Source organism: Halichoerus grypus, chromosome 5 (assembly GCF_964656455.1).
Source record: "Halichoerus grypus chromosome 5, mHalGry1.hap1.1, whole genome shotgun sequence".
Taxonomy (NCBI): Eukaryota; Metazoa; Chordata; class Mammalia; order Carnivora; family Phocidae; genus Halichoerus; species Halichoerus grypus.
This window is the reverse complement of record NC_135716.1, coordinates 40,633,392-40,649,329: the sequence shown is the minus strand read 5'-3', so window position 1 is coordinate 40,649,329 and position 15,938 is coordinate 40,633,392.

Below are 15,938 nucleotides of genomic sequence, written 5' to 3'. Positions count from 1 at the left end.
CCCCCTCTACCCCTCCCGCCTTCTCTCTCTCAAATAAATAAATAAAATCCGGGGGGTAAAAAAAAAACCCCAAACCATTTCATGCTTACACTTTCGCCTTTTGATGATGTTTTTTTTTCCTAGTTCTGGCTGCCTCTTAGACATTTATAGGCGCCCACATTTCTGCTCTCCAGATTCTTCATCCCCTTATCTGGTGCTTGGTACTTTTTTTCTTTCTGGGAGTAAGACACTCTGTTCCCTTTCACATGTCCCTAAAGTCCCCTGGACCTTTGCCTCCCTATGCTATGACTTGTCTACCACAACGGTTCCTTGCATTTCTCTGGCTGCTGTGTCATTTCTCCACCTTTCTCGCCTTGACCTATGCGTTTCATTTAAACTGCCAGGCGGCCAGATACCTGCTTGTGGTTTAAAAACCTTGCTTTGGCTTTCTCCTTTCCTTACGTGTTTGTATTTTACAACATTTTAAAAACATTTCTCACCATTCTGTGCTTCCTTGAAAAGAGATCCCAATATCCTTCCCTTGTCCTTTTATTTTACTTGGCGTTTCTCTGTACCGCACAGTCGCTGAGGGCTTGGTACCCCGGCCTCGGAGGCCCCGCTTCCACTCTCAACCACAAGACCCGCAGCGAGGCGGCGTCTTCCGACGTGCATTTCCCAACCTGCAGTCTCGCTTGCACATTCGGTTCCGGGCCGCGGAGTGGCACGCGCCCGCTTACAACAACACTCGCTTTCTCAGGACCCCCCTCCCCTAGCTAGCTAACCGTGGGAAGCCCGGCCTCGCCCGGCAGCCCTCCCCGCAGCGCCGAGCAGCTCCGCATCCCCGGGGGGCTTCCCGCACGGGCCCGCCCCCCCCCCCCCCCCCGCCGCCTGCAGCGCCCTCTGCAGCCCTCCCCGCCGCAGCGACCTCAGAGGCCAGGGCGCCCGCCTGGCTTGTCGGCCTCTACCGGCCGAGACCGCTCTCTCACCCCTGCGGCCGACTCGCCCATCTTGGACACTTAGAGCCCTGGCAGGACTGGAGCGGGACAGGCATGCCCATTAGATGGCGTCCCAACGTGAGGCACCTCCCCTTGCCCATTCTAGGTCTTTCTAGATTCCTTCCAGAAAGTAGAAGTGGAAGGATCAAGGTCGTTACTGTCCCCAAGTTGTGCAAGAGGTGGCTATTCTATTTACACTGTCTGGTTGGATTCTGCTCCTTTCTACCCGCCCGCAGAACACACCCACCCGGCCGGCCGTCTCAGCGCCAGGATGGGTCTGCAGGGCAACTCCTGGCCGCCGACTTCCCTTTTTCCTACTAAGCTGCAGATGCTGGCTCTGTTACTCACAGAGCGACCTAAGGCTCTGGCTTCAGAAAGCGGCTTTAGGGGATTTTCAGCTGAATCACTTTCCTAAAGATTCCTCTGAAATTCCCTTCCAGTGTCACTTTATGTAGAAGAAGTGTATATACGTTATAAACTGCTGAGGAGAAAAAGGGAAGGGGAGTTGTCAATATTCTTACTTTTCACATTTCCTAACAGAATTTCCCCCCTACAATTTACTTCTCCAACCATCCTCTTAAACCTCAGAGCTTCTGTGCATTTAGTGTGGGGGGAAGCGGTCATTCTCAGGAAGTTACAGCACACGGCTCACTCCCTCAAAACCCAGCAATCCCCTTCATAGGGGATGTGGCATGTGCCACCGTTGGTAATTGGCACCTCTCTTCCTCGCTGGCCGAAGGTCCTCCCTTGGGGGCGGGGGTGAGGTTAGTTCACTGCCTTGCGATCATCTGTGCTTGGGCAGTTCAGTGTGGCGTCAGTGGGGCTCAGAATCAGCTTCTCCATCACGTGTGCTTTTTGTGAAAATATTTTGAAAAACATTATCCTTCATAACTTCACAATAGCGGGGCCTGTGTTTAAATATTGGCCCCCACTTATGACACAATTGTGCAGTTTTACTGGACTTTCCTACTGGTTGGGTAAATATCTGCCATCTTGAGAGTCCCCCTACCTTGGGCTCTTCCCAGCCCTTTCCTCTGGGACATCTTCCCCTACCTCCTGTGTCCCGGCACAGTGTGAGGGTCCAGACTTGTGCCTCAGCAGAGGTCACCTCCTGACTGCTGTGGGAACTTCTCCTTGTTCTATATTTCGGATCACACCGGAGTCTACCCAATGGGCCCCCTTCCCCAAATAATCCATTGTGGTGGGGAGAACCCCCTCGGCGGTCTCTGTGCACAGGAAGTGGCCCTCTCTGTGTCACATTAGAGTTTTCCTTGTAGAGGCCCCATCTCTAGAATTTTCCATTCCCAGGCCACTTAAGAAGCATGGTCCCACCTGCTACTCAAGTGTCATAATGTTAATATCCTTCTCCTCCTGTTCTGCTTTATTTCATGTTCTACTGGTGTCTCCAGCTCTATGCTTCAACATCTACTTTCCTTGGAGACTTGAGATTCCGACAATAAACCTCATAATCCTTCCTCATCTTTCCCTTATTAATTCTCCTTGGTTGTCTCCCCTCCCCCCCTTTTCAGGCTTAAGACAAAATTGAGTCACGGTCCTCTCATTTCCTCTCAACAGCTATCTTCTCCCACTCTTTCTTGCTGCTACTCTTGCTTATTGCTTACGGTTATGAAAATCATCTGTCCCATTCTCCAAACACCCACCCCAAGCTGAGATCTGTCTTCTTTATTTTCTCCTGGAAGCTTTTCCAGAAATACTTCTATCCTTTGACATATCTCCTCCCGCCCCCATTCTTCCCTTCATTCTTTCAGACAAATGAAAATAACTCATTTGTTCCTCTTCCCCTTTCTTTCGTATGCCCTTCAAGCAAGCCCAGCTCTGCCCACTCCTTCTAATTTTGTCACGCTCTTGGGCAATTTGCCTAGCTGTATGCTAACCATAAACAGCTGATGTTGTTCATCTTCCACATTTACGCTTTGTCACTTATAGCTAGACCAGTGTTCCCAACGTCACCTTGCACTCAAGAGTTTTGAATCACACCTGGGTGTCTTCCACTGTCTCTCAATGGAATTATCTACCATGTGGTTAACCTCAAGTTCCCCTTTGACGTAATTTGATTCCATACTAATCATCCCCAGGCTAGACCCCCAAACTTGGTCAGCACCTTTTATTAGGTTCACAAAGCCTCTTAAAGTAAATAATAAACTCTCCTATATCCATCCTTACCCATAGAAATAGTATCCAAAATACAACTGACTCTTGAACAACCCAGGTTTGAACTGCACAGGTCTACTTATATGCAGATTTTTTTTCGATAAATATATTGGAAAGATTTTTGGAGATTTGTGGTAATTTGAAGAAAGTTACAAACGGCGTAGCCTAGAAATATTTAAAAAATTAAGTATGTCATGAATGTATAAAATATATAGAGATTCTAGACTATTTTGTCATTTACTACCATTAAACACATGAATCTATTATAAAAAGTTAAAATGTATCAAAATTTATGCACACAAGCGCATACAGACTGTACATGGTGTTATTCGCGTGGAGGAAAATGTAAACAAATGGAAAGATGCAGTATTAAATCATAACTGCATAAAATTACTGTAGTACTGTAATAATTTCACGGCCACCTCCTGTTGCTACTGCACTGAGCTCAAGTGGTGTGAGTAGCCGCTTGAAACGTCACGTGATGCTAATTATCTGCCTGAAGCCTTTGTCTCTGCAGCAAATCGTGTATCCCTGTAAAAACTGATCTCGCTGTTCCCACATATTTTTCATCGTGTTTAGTGCAGTACCTTAAACCTTGAATAACATCATGAGACCCACATGACGAGCCACCAGTGACAGTACAATTGTAACATTACAAGAAAAGGTTGAATTGCTTGATACATCCACAGATTGAGGTCTGCACCTGCAGTGGCCCACCCTTTCAAGATAAATGAATCCAGTGTAAGGATCATTGTAAAAAAAAAAAAAAAGGAACAAAATTCGTGAAGCTATGCTGCAGCTACGCCAGCAGGTTGCAAAAACCTTGCACTCTTTGCAAAATACCTTTTTGTCTCATATTAAAAATGCAGCCTTTGTATGGGTGTAGGATTGCTAAAAGAAAGGCATACACCTATGGACGCTAATATGATTTGAGAAAAAGTGAAGTCATTATACAACAACTGAAAGCAAAAGGAAGGTGAAAGATCTCAAGCTGGAGAATTTAATGCCAGCAAAGAATGGTCTGATAATTTTATTTTTTAAAGATTTTTATTTATTTATTTGAGAGAGAGATAGCTATGAGATAGCGTGAGAGAGTACGAGCAGGGAGGAGAGGGGGAAGCGGGCTCCTCACTGAGCAGGGAGCCCGATGCGGGGCTCGATCCCAGGACCCTGGGATCATGACCTGAGCCGAAGGCAGACGCTAACCAACTGAGCCACCCAGGCATCCTGGTCTGATAATTTTAGAAAGAGGTTTGGTTAAAAAATGTCAAAAGGAGAAGCAGCTTCTGCTGTCCGAGTGGCAACAGACGAGATCCCAGACACCGATAAGATAATCACTGAGGACCATGAAAAGATGCTCAACATCACTAATCATCAGGGAAATGTAAATTAAAACCACAATGAGATATCACCTCACACCTGTCAGAATGCCTAGTGTCAAAAAGATAAGAAATAACAAATGATGGTGAGAATGTGGAGAAGGAACCATCGTGCACCATTGGTGGGAATGCAAGCTGGTGCAGCCACTGTGGAAAACAGTATGGAGGTTCCTCAAAAAGTTAAAAATAGAGCTACCATATGATCCAACAATTCCACTACTGGATATTTATCCAAAGAAAATAAAAACACTAACTCAAAAGGATACATGCATCCCTATGTTTATTGCAGCATTATTTACAATAGTCAAGATATGGAAGTAACCCAAGGGCTTACTGATAGATGAGTGGATAAGGAGATGTGCCATTTATATATATGTGTATATATAGAAATATACACACATAGTCATAGAAAATAACTTGGTCATAAAAAAGAATGAGATCTTGCCGTTTCGACAACATGGATGTACCTAGAGGGTATTATGCTAAGTGAAATAAGTCAGATAAAGACAAATGCCATATAATTTCACTTATATGTAGAATCTAAAAACCAAAACAAACAAACATTTTAAAAAGCAGAAACAGACCTGTAAATACAGAGAACAAACTGATGGATGCCAGAGGGGAGATGGGTGGGGGATGGGCAAAATGGGTGAAGGGGTGTGGGAGATACAGGCTTCCAGTTATGGAATGAATAAGTCATGGGGTTGCAGGCACAGCATAGGGAATAGAGTCAATAATGTAATAGCATTGTATGGTGACAGATGGTAGCTATCCTTGTGGTGACTGTAGCATAATGTAAGGGTTGTTGAATTACTATGTTGTGCACTGAAACTAATGTAACATTGTGTGTCAACTATAATTCAATTTAAAAAGAAAAAAAATCATTGAGGAGAAAGGATATCTACCTGAAAAGATTTTTTTCTTTCTTCTTTTTTTTTTTTTAAGTGAGCTCTACGCCCAACGTGGGGCTCAAACTCACGACCCCAAGATCAAAAGTGCCATGCCTGCCAGGCGCCCCTACCTGAAAAATTTTTAATGCAGGTGTAAGTGTCCTATTCTGGAAAAAAAAATGCCACAAAGGACATTTATTAGTAAAGAAGAGAAGTGAGAACCAGGATTTAAGGCAGGAAGGGATAGGTTGCTTTACTGTTTTGTGCAAATGCAGTTGGGTTTATGATCAGGACTGCCCTTACTTATAAAGTTGCTAATGCCCTAGCCTGGAAGGGAAGAGATAAACACCAGCTGTCAGGCTTTTGGTTGTACAAGAAGGCCTGGACAATGAGAAACACTTTTCTAGATTTTTTCCATCCATGCTTTGTCCCTGAACTCAGGAGTACCTTTCCAGTAAGGGACTGCCTTTTAAAGTTCTTTTGATATTGGACAAATGCCCCAGGCCACCCAGACCCCATGAGTTCAAAAGTGAAGGAGTCAAAGTAATCTACTTGTCCCCAAATATAACATTTCTAGTTCAGCCTCTAGATCAGGGAGTCATAAGGACCTTTCAAGCTCATTACACATGGTACTGTATGGAGAAGATTGTCAACACTAGGGAGGAGAACCCCAACAGAAAGAAAAGCATGGGGGTGCCTGGGTGGCTCAGTCGTTACGCATCTGCCTTCGGCTCAGGTCATGATCCCAGCGTCCTGGGATCCAGCCCCGCATCGGGCTCCCTGCTCAGCGGGAAGCCTGCTTCTCCCTCTCCCACTCCCCCTGCTTGTGTTCCTGCTCTTGCTACCTCTCTCTCTGTCAAATAAATGAATAAAATCTTAAAAAAAAAAAAAAAAAGAAAGAAAGAAAAGCATGAAAGTTTGGCAGGGTTATACCACTGAAGATATTGTCATTAACAGAAAAAGCTATGAAAGCCATTAAGCCTGAAACAATAAATTCCTGCTGGAGAAGACTGGGTCTAGATGTGCATGACTTCCCAGGATTTACAACAGAGCCAGTCAAGGAAATCATGAGAGAGATTGTGGATATGACAAAAAAGGGGTGGGGTTGGGGTGGGGTGAAGGGTTTCAAGATATGGATCTTGGAGAAATTCAAGAGCTAAGAGACACCACACCAGAGGAATTAACAGAAGATGACCCAATGGAGACGAGTGATTCCAAACCAGTGCCAGATGACGAGGAAGAAGACATAGAAGGAGCCGTGCCAGAAAACAAATTGACATTAGACAATCGGGCAGAAGGGTTCTTGTTATTGAAGACTGCTTCTGACTTCTGTTATGACATGGACCCTTCTATGATACGGACATCGAAACTAAAGCAAATGGTGGAAGAAGGATTGGTACCCTATAGAAATATTTTTAGAGAAATAAAAAGCAAGAAAGTCCAACAGAAATTATGATGTATTTCCATAAAGTTCCACTAAGTGTGCCTGCCTCGTCTTCCACCTCCCCCACCTCCTGCATCCCTGCCACCCTGGAGAGAGCAAGACCTTTATGATGATCCGCTTCCACTTAATGAATAGTAAATAATCATCATGCTGTATAGTTAAAAAACTTCTCTGTCGTTTATGTGTGTGTCTTCGTGTGAAAACCTAAAACTGTACAGCAAGAACTGTATGAGACATTTTGTGTCATCAACATCATTATCACTGCCTAAGTAGTCATCCTGTAGACCGTCGTGTGCAAGACTCACTCAAAAGTAGATAGCCTATCCTTATAGGCATAAAGTGATTTTCTTTCTTTCTTTCTTTCTTTCTTTCTTTCTTTCTTTCTTTCTTTCTTTCTTTCTTTCTTTCTTTCTTTCTTTCTTTTTCTTTCTCCTTTCTTTCTTTCTTTCTTTCTTTCTTTCTTTCTTTCTTCTTTCTTTCTTTCTTTCTTTCTTTCTTTCTTTCTTTCTTTCTTCTTTCTTTCTTTCTTTCTTTCTTTCTTCTTTCTTTCTTTCTTTCTTTCTTTCTTTCTTTCTTTCTTTCTTTCTTTTTTTAGAGAGAGAGAAAGAGAGTGAACAGGAGTTGGGGGGTAGGGAGGGGCAGAGGGAGAGGGAAAGAGAGAATCCCAAGCAGGCTCTACACACAGCACGGATGCAGGACTCGATCTCACGACCCCGAAATCACGACCTGAACCAAAATCAGAGTTGGACATTTAATAGATTGAGGCACCCAGGTGCTCCAAGTGAGTGATATTTAATATAAAATTCATGTGTTACTTATCCTACTGTTTTATAACCTTACTTTCAAAAGCATTACATTACCATATAGTATGCCTCTCATAATTGGAGAAACTACACATCAGCCTATCATCATAGGCAAGTGGTTTTTAAAAATGTAACCATATTTCTAATACTGTATTATATCCTGAGATTAAGAATTCCTCGTATCAGTGAGATCATATGATACATGTCTTTCTCTGATTGACTTATTTTGCTCAGCATAATACCCGCCAGTTCCATCCACGTTGTTGCAAATGGCAAGATCTCATTCCTTTTGATGGCTGCATAATATTCCATTGTATATATATACCAAAGCTTCTTTATCCATTCATCTGTCGATGGACATCTTGGCTCTTTCCATAGTTTGGCTATGTGGACATTGCTGCTATAAACATCGAGGTGCATGTACCCCTTTGGATCCCTACATTTGTATTTTTGGGGTAAATACCCAGTTGTGCAATTGCTTGGTCGTAGGGTAGCTCTATTTTCAACTTTTTGAGGAACCTCCATACTGTTTTCCAGAGTGGCTGCACCAGCTTGCATTCCCACCAACAGTGTAGGAGGGTTCCCCTTTCTCCGCATCCCCACCAACATCTGTCGTTTCCTGAGTTGTTAATTTTAGCCATTCTGACTGGTGTGAGGTGGTATCTCATTGAGGTTTTGATTTGGATTTCCCTGATGCCGAGTGATGTTGAGCACTTTTTCATGTGTCTGTTGGCCATTTGGATGTCTTCTTTGGAAAAATGTCTTTTTGTTCATGTCTTCTGCCCATTTCTTGATTGGATCATTTGTTCTTTGGGTGTTGAGTTTGATAAGTTCTTATAGATTTTGGATACTAGCCCTTTATCTGATATGTCATTTGCAAATATCTTCTCCCATTCTGTCGGTTGTCTTTTGGTTTTGTGGACTATTTCTTTTGCTGTGCAAAAGCTTTTTATCTTGATGAAGTCCCAACAGTTCATTTTTGCCCTTGCTTCCCTTGCCTTTGGCGATGTTTCTAGGAAGAAGTTGCTGCGGCTGAGGTCGAAGAGGTTGCTGCCTGTGTTCTCCTTTAGGATTTTGATGGACTCCTGTCTGACATTTAGGTCTTTCATCCATTTTGAGTCTATTTTTGTGTGTGGTGTAAGGAAATGGTCCAGTTTCATTCTTCTGCATGTGGCTGTCCAATTTTCCCAACACCATTTGTTGAAGAGACTGTCTTTTTTCCATTGGACATTCTTTCCTGCTTTGTCAAAGATTAGTTGATCATAGAGTTGAGGGTCCATTTCTGGGCTCTCTATTCTGTTCCATTGATCTATGTGTCTGTTTTTGTGCCAGTACCATACTGTCTTGATGATGACAGCTTTGTTTTTTTTTGTTTTTTTTTTTTTTTAAGATTTTATTTATTTATTTGACAGGGAGAGACACAGCGAGAGAGGAAGCACAAGCAGGGGGAGCGGGAGAGAGAGAAGCAGGCTTCCTGCGGAGCAGGGAGCCTGATGTGGGGCTCGATCCCAGGACCCTGGGATCATGACCTGAGCCGAAGGCAGACGCTTAATGACTGAGCCACCCAGGTGCCCCTGATGACAGCTTTGTAATAGAGCTTGAAGTCCGGAATTGTGATGCCACCAGCTTTGCTTTTCTTTCTCAACATTCCTCTGGCCATTCGGGGTCTTTTCTGGTTCCATACAAATTTTAAGATTATTTGTTCCATTTCTTTGAAAAAAGTTGATGGTATTTTGATAGGGAGTGCCTTAAATGTGTAGATTGCTCTAGGTAGCATTGACATCTTCACAATATTTGTTCTTCCAATCCATGAGCATGGAATGTTTTTCCATTTCTTTGTGTCTTCCTCAATTTCTTTCATGAGTATTTTATAGTTTTCTGAGTACAGATTCTTTGCCTCTTTGGTTAGATTTATTCCTAGGTATCTTATGGTTTTGGGTGCAGTTGTAAATGGGATCGACTCCTTAATTTCTCTTTCTTCTGTCTTGTTGTTGGTGTATAGGAATGCCACTGATTTCTGTGCATTGATTTTATATCCTGCCACTTTACTGAATTCCTGTGTGAGTTCTAGCAGTTTTGGGGTGGATTCCTTTGGGTTTTCCATATAAAGTATCATATCATCTGCAAAGAGTGAGAGTTTGATTCTTCTTTGCCGATTCAGATGCCTTTTATTTCTTTTTGTTGTCTGATTACTGTGGCGAGGACTTCTAGTACTATGTTGAATAGCAGTGGTGATAGTGGACATCCCTGCCGTGTTCTCGACCTTAGGGGGAAAGCTCTCAGTTTTTCCCCATTGAGAATGATATTTGCTGTGGGTTTTTCATAGATGGCTTTTATGATATTGAGGTATGTCCCCTCTATCCCTATACTCTGAAGAGTTTTGATCAAGAAAGAATGCTGTACTTTGTCAAATGCTTTTTCTGCACCTTTTGAGAGGATCATATGGTTCTTGTTCTTTCTTTTATTAATGTATTGTATCACATTGATTGATTTACAGATGTTGAACCAAACTTGCAGCCCAGGTATAAATCCCACCTGGTAGTGGTGGATAATCCTTTTAATGTACTGTTGGATCCTATTGGCTAGTATTTTGGTGAGAAATTTTTGCATCCATGTTCATCAAGGATATTGGTCTGTAATTCTCCTTTTTGATGGGGTCTTTGTCTGGTTTTGGGATCAAGGTAATGGTGGCCTCATAAGACGAGTTTGGAAGTTTTCCTTCCATTTCTATTTTTTGGAACAGTTTCAGAAGAATAGGTATTAATTCTTCTTGAAATGTTTGGTAGAATTCCCCTGGGAAGCCATCTGGCCCTGGGCTTTTGTTTGTTGGGAGATTTTTGATGACTGCTTCAATTTCCTTAGTGGTTATAGGTCTGTTCAGGTTTTCTATTTCTTCCTGGTTCAGTTTTGGTAGTTTATACATCCCTAGGAATGCATCCATTTCTTCCAGATTGTCTAATCTGCTGGCATATAGTTGCTCATAATATGTTCTTATAATTGTTTGTATTTCTTTGGTGTTGGTTGTGATCTGTCCTCTTTCATTCATATGATCTCACTGATATGAGGAATTCTTAATCTCAGGAAACAAATTGAGGGTTGCTGGAGTGGTGGGGGGTGGGAGGGATGGGGTGGCTGGGTGATAGACATTGGGGAGGGTATGTGCTATGGTAAGCGCTGTGAATTGTGTAGGACTGTTGAATCACAGACCTGTACCTCTGAAACAAATAATACAGTATATATTAAAAAAAAAAAAGAAGATAGTAGGAAGGGAAAAATGAAGGGGGTGAAGTCGGAGGGGGAGACAAACCATGAGAGACTATGGACTCTGAGAAACAAACTGAGGGTTCTAGAGGGGAGGGGGGTGGGGGAATGGGTTAGCCCGGTGATGGGTATTAAGGAGGGCACGTTCTGCATGGAGCACTGGGTATTATATGCAAACAATGAATCATGGAACACTACATCAAAAACTAATGATGTAATGTATGGTGATTAACATAACATAAAATAAAAAAAAACCAAAAAAATATTGTATTATAAATATGACTGTAATATGGTATGCCATAAAAATTTTATAACCACTCATTAGTGCATAGGCTAGGCTACCGTGAAGCAATACTATTGATTACAGTAGGCTGCCATAAAGTAATTGTATTGCTGCTTCTTCACTATCAACGCATGAATTGTTATCTTTGTCAATAAGAATTTCTTTTTCACATTATCTTTTCATTTTTGATGTCTAGTGTGAATAATACATGTAACAGCTACAGTGTTTATATCTTATAAGACAATATTGATGTAGCTAATGACAGATGATCCAACCTGGAAACAGGTGATATCAACTTAGCATATCCATAAATACAGTACAGTACTGTAGATGGATGTTCTCTTCCTCATGCTTTTCTTAATAATTTCCTTTTCTCCAGCTTACTTTGCTGTAAGAATACAGTATCTAATACTTATACAAAATGTTTGTTGATTGACTTTATGTCTTCTGGTCTATCAGCGACGTTTGTGGGGAGTCAAAAGTTATAGTGGACGTTCCAACATATGGGGGTCAGCACCCCTTCCTCTGCATTGTTAAAGGGCCAACTGTATATTAATTTACACTTTCTAGTCAGACTCTAAAACTTGCTTTGGTTGGAATTAAGATAATCTGGCATCTTAGCAACTGGCCAAGTGAAAGCCGCTTTTAATATTTTGTCATTGATTCTGTTTTTAATACCCTAAAAGCTACTACGAAATATTCTGAGTCACAAAAGCTATTTCTAAACCACCAGATGTAAAATGTCGAACTATTGCTGTAAACTTGATGTTACCATTGATACCTCCCTATTATGGAATATAAATTTTAGGAAATCATTAACAGTTTTATAAGTCATCTATGTTTATACATCAGACATGCTTTTCACTCTTTTATTCAGGCAAGGAAAGCAACAGGGAAAAACCTGACTTTCATTAACACAGGTTTTAGCTTCTATACTGACAGACTTAGATAAAATTGCCCTGAGAAATGCTTTTAAAAGACAGAAGCTTATAAAATTGGGAGTCATTACGCTCCCAAATATGCCTTATTATATCAAGTTAAAAGTAAACTGGTTTCAAAAAAAGCTGGGTATTCAAAAATATAATCTCTTTTAACCTTATTGTCCTTGCTCTAGTGGTTTGCTCTGCTTTTTCTATTTCCTGACACATCACGCTGTATAATTATTTTCATTTAATTAGCAACATTCCCTTTGTACGTGTGAATACCAGTGTTTCTGTTTACATATTTTATTTTCCTGAAATATACCATGATGTGTCATACTGGCTCAAACACAGATATAGAATTGTATAGAATAGTGGCCACTTATTTTTCCTATTGCAGAAATACATTTTCAAGTAATTTCTGGAGAACTGTGTGCTTCAAACCCACTTCAAGGCTTTTCACTAAAACCCTCTCAAAATTTAATAGATTTCATTCATGAATTCCTCATCCAATGTGAGGTCCTAAGTCTTCTCCCTCAAGCTTACTCTCTGTCAGGTTTATATGACTGTTAAAACCAGTTGATTTGTGATTTACTTAGAAGTTAAAGTGAAGCCCTGAAAATAACTTTACGCCTTTACTTTTTAATCATCATCATGAAGTAAGAACAACTGGAAACCACCTGGCTTATCTTGGGAAAGCTAGTTCTCGGGTGCTGTGACAGATGTCCACTGACTCGGTGTAAAGCAGCGGGTTTCAAACCCCTGGGGTCTTAGCAGGGGTGGAGTTAGGACAAGTGAGGGGTGGGCCTGGTTCCTGGTTCTCCAACGCTCCCTTCAGCCAGAGTAGCTCACACCTCTGGTTTTATCTGTCTGACTTGTATATGCTACCACTGAGTTTGTTTTGCTTGCTTGCTTTCTCTTTTTTCTCTGCGCCACCTCCTGCCTTTCTTTTTCTAGGAGGTATGGAATGTGCAGCGCTTCCCTTCTTCTGCACGAATGATTCTGTCCTAATGCCATTAGGTGGGCCAGAGCGAGGCAGGGGTCTGTGCAGAGGGGCAGCTGGTGTGAAGTGTCAGAGACTAGAGGAGAGTGCGCAGACGGGGTGTGAAGGGTGTGGGAGGCTCGATAGCCTGGTGCAAGGAGTCAGAGCCCAAAGAGGGCAAGGTGTCCACGAGTGGGGAGCGGCTTGGCATGGTGGCTGGAGCTTGAGCCCAGTGAGGAGAGAGGGTATCCTTCCATGGGGGCAGCTGGGCGCATAGTTCTGTATCCCAAGCATGGCGAAAAAGGCAGTCACGCAGGGGGAAGGCTGGGGGCCTGATGTCAAAGCTCAAGCAGGATGAAGAGGGGGCTCAGGCATGTGAAGGAGGGGAGTCAGAGACCAAGCAGAGTAAAGTGTCTCTGTGTGTAGGTGGCTCAGAGCTGGGCAGGGTGAGGAGAGTGTCCCCAGAGAGAGGGGGTCCACTGATGAGGACTGGAACCCAAGTGTGGAGAGTATCCATAGGTGAGGGCAGCCCAGAGCGAGGCTTTAGAAAACAGAGGGTGAAGATGTTCACAGGGGGTGGGAGTGGGGGAGGCCCAGCATGGGGTGTTGGAACCTAAGTGGGATAAGGGGGGCATCTATGATGGGAACAGCCTGGTATGAAGCATCAGAGCCCGAGTAGGGTTAGAAGTATCCATGTGAGAGAGAGGTAGCAGTGGTGACGAGATAGGTTACAAACAGGGAGACTGATCAAATAATTTAAATATACTAAAGCAAATACGACCCAGTCTTTCACTGTCAGAGAAATAGTTTCCAACTCTTAATTCTGGGGGTGACATTAAGACTATGTTCTGTGTATCAATAACCAAGAGTCCTCATCAGACTCAAGAGGTGGAAGAAAACACCGGCGTCAATCTTCACGATCTTGAGTGAGGCAAGGACACCAAGAGCATCATCGACAAAAGAAAAAATTGATAAATTGGACTTCATTAAAATAAAACTTTTGTGCTTCAAACAGTACCATCAAGAAAGCGAAAAGGCAAGTCACAGAATTGGAGAAAACATTTGCAAATCCTGCACTGGTTAGGGTCTTCTATTCAGATTATATAAATAACACTCCTACAGCTCAATCATAAAAAACCACCTAGAGCAAAGGATCAGAATAGACACTTCTCCTAAGAAGATACGCAAATGGCCAATAATCACACGCAAAGATCCTTAACATCATTAGCCATTAGGGAAATGCAAATGAAAAACAGAGATATTTCACATGCTATAATCAGAGATAGCAGGTGTTGGGGAAGATGGGGAGAAATTGGAACCCTCCTATATTGCTGATGGGAAAGTAAAATGGCGCAGCCTTTGGAAAAAATGTCCAAACGTTAAAGATAGAGGAACAACATAACCCAGCAGTTCCACTTCGAGGTATATACCCAAGAGGAAGGAAAACATGTCTACACAAAAGCTTGAACACAAATGTTCACAGCAACATTATTCGTAATAGCCCCAAAGTGTTAACAGCCCAAATGTCTACTGATGAATATAAATATGGGACATCCATATCATAGAATATTTCGCAATAAAAAGGAGTAAGTACTCTTACTTGATACAACATGAATGATTCTTAAAAACATACTAAGTGAAAGAAACCAGTCACCAAAGACCACATAATACACGATTTCATTTGTGAAATGTCCAGATAAGGCACATCCATAGAGAGAAAGTGGATTAGTGCCTGCTTAGGGCTAGGGGATTGGGGAATCAAAGGGGAAAGACTGCTAACAGTGCATTTCTTTTTGCAGTGATGAAAATGTTCTGGAAATAGTGGCATGCTTTTAGCCAATATACCAAAAACCATTGGATTTTGTACCTTGAATTGAGTTGTGTGGTATGTGAATTATGGCTCAAAACTGCTAAAAATAAAGAATAGTAAAGCATGTATTTCTTCTAAGTATTAAAATGATAGCAGTATGCAAATTCAGAGTAAAGTGGTACTTACTGTTACTTTTTTCTTGATAAACTATTTGATAATACCATCAAAGCTTTACTGCATTTTAACTAGTACGAATAATGTAACAACGGTTTGGATGGTGAAGACAAGATAGTGTTAACAACCAACTTCCTCTACTTTTCCGTTCTTGATAAAACGATAGGGTTCGCATGCCAAGCCATGGTACCAGTGGCAGTTTGTTTTTGTCCACACTACATTGCCAGTGGGGGCAGAGAGAAATACTCTGGGTTTTACGGCTTAAAATTCTGCTTTCTAGGGGCAAAATTTCGCATGAGTATACTGTTGTAAGAAAAATATTTCAATTAGTGTAGATGCCAAGTACAAGGTAATTCTTTTTAAAGATTTATTTATTTTAGAGCAAGTAAGCGAGAGGGGGGCAGAGAGAGGGAATCTTCAAGCAGACTCCCTGCTCGATGTGAGCTGAAACCAAGAGTTGGATGCTTAACCAACTGAGCTACCCAGGAGCCCCGAGTACAAAGTAATTTTTAAGAAATTTTGATTTGATATTTAAGAGAATGCCACTGATAATAACCTTTACAGATATGTACCTTTAAAAAGTTTAGAACACCCAACATCAAATCTATAGATCCTGACACTATAGTTGATAAATGCTGAGTGATCTAAAATAACTTAGTTTTAAAAGAAAGCCTTACAATTACTATCAATAAATATAATTCCATGTATTTTAATCCTAGACTATGAAATTTTGTCTTTGTAAAATGTATAGCAATCTAATACATGTGGATATGTAAATAATCACTACTATACTCTTTAAAGCTACAACCTGTATTTGAGAACAAAATTAGCATATCTGAGAGAAAA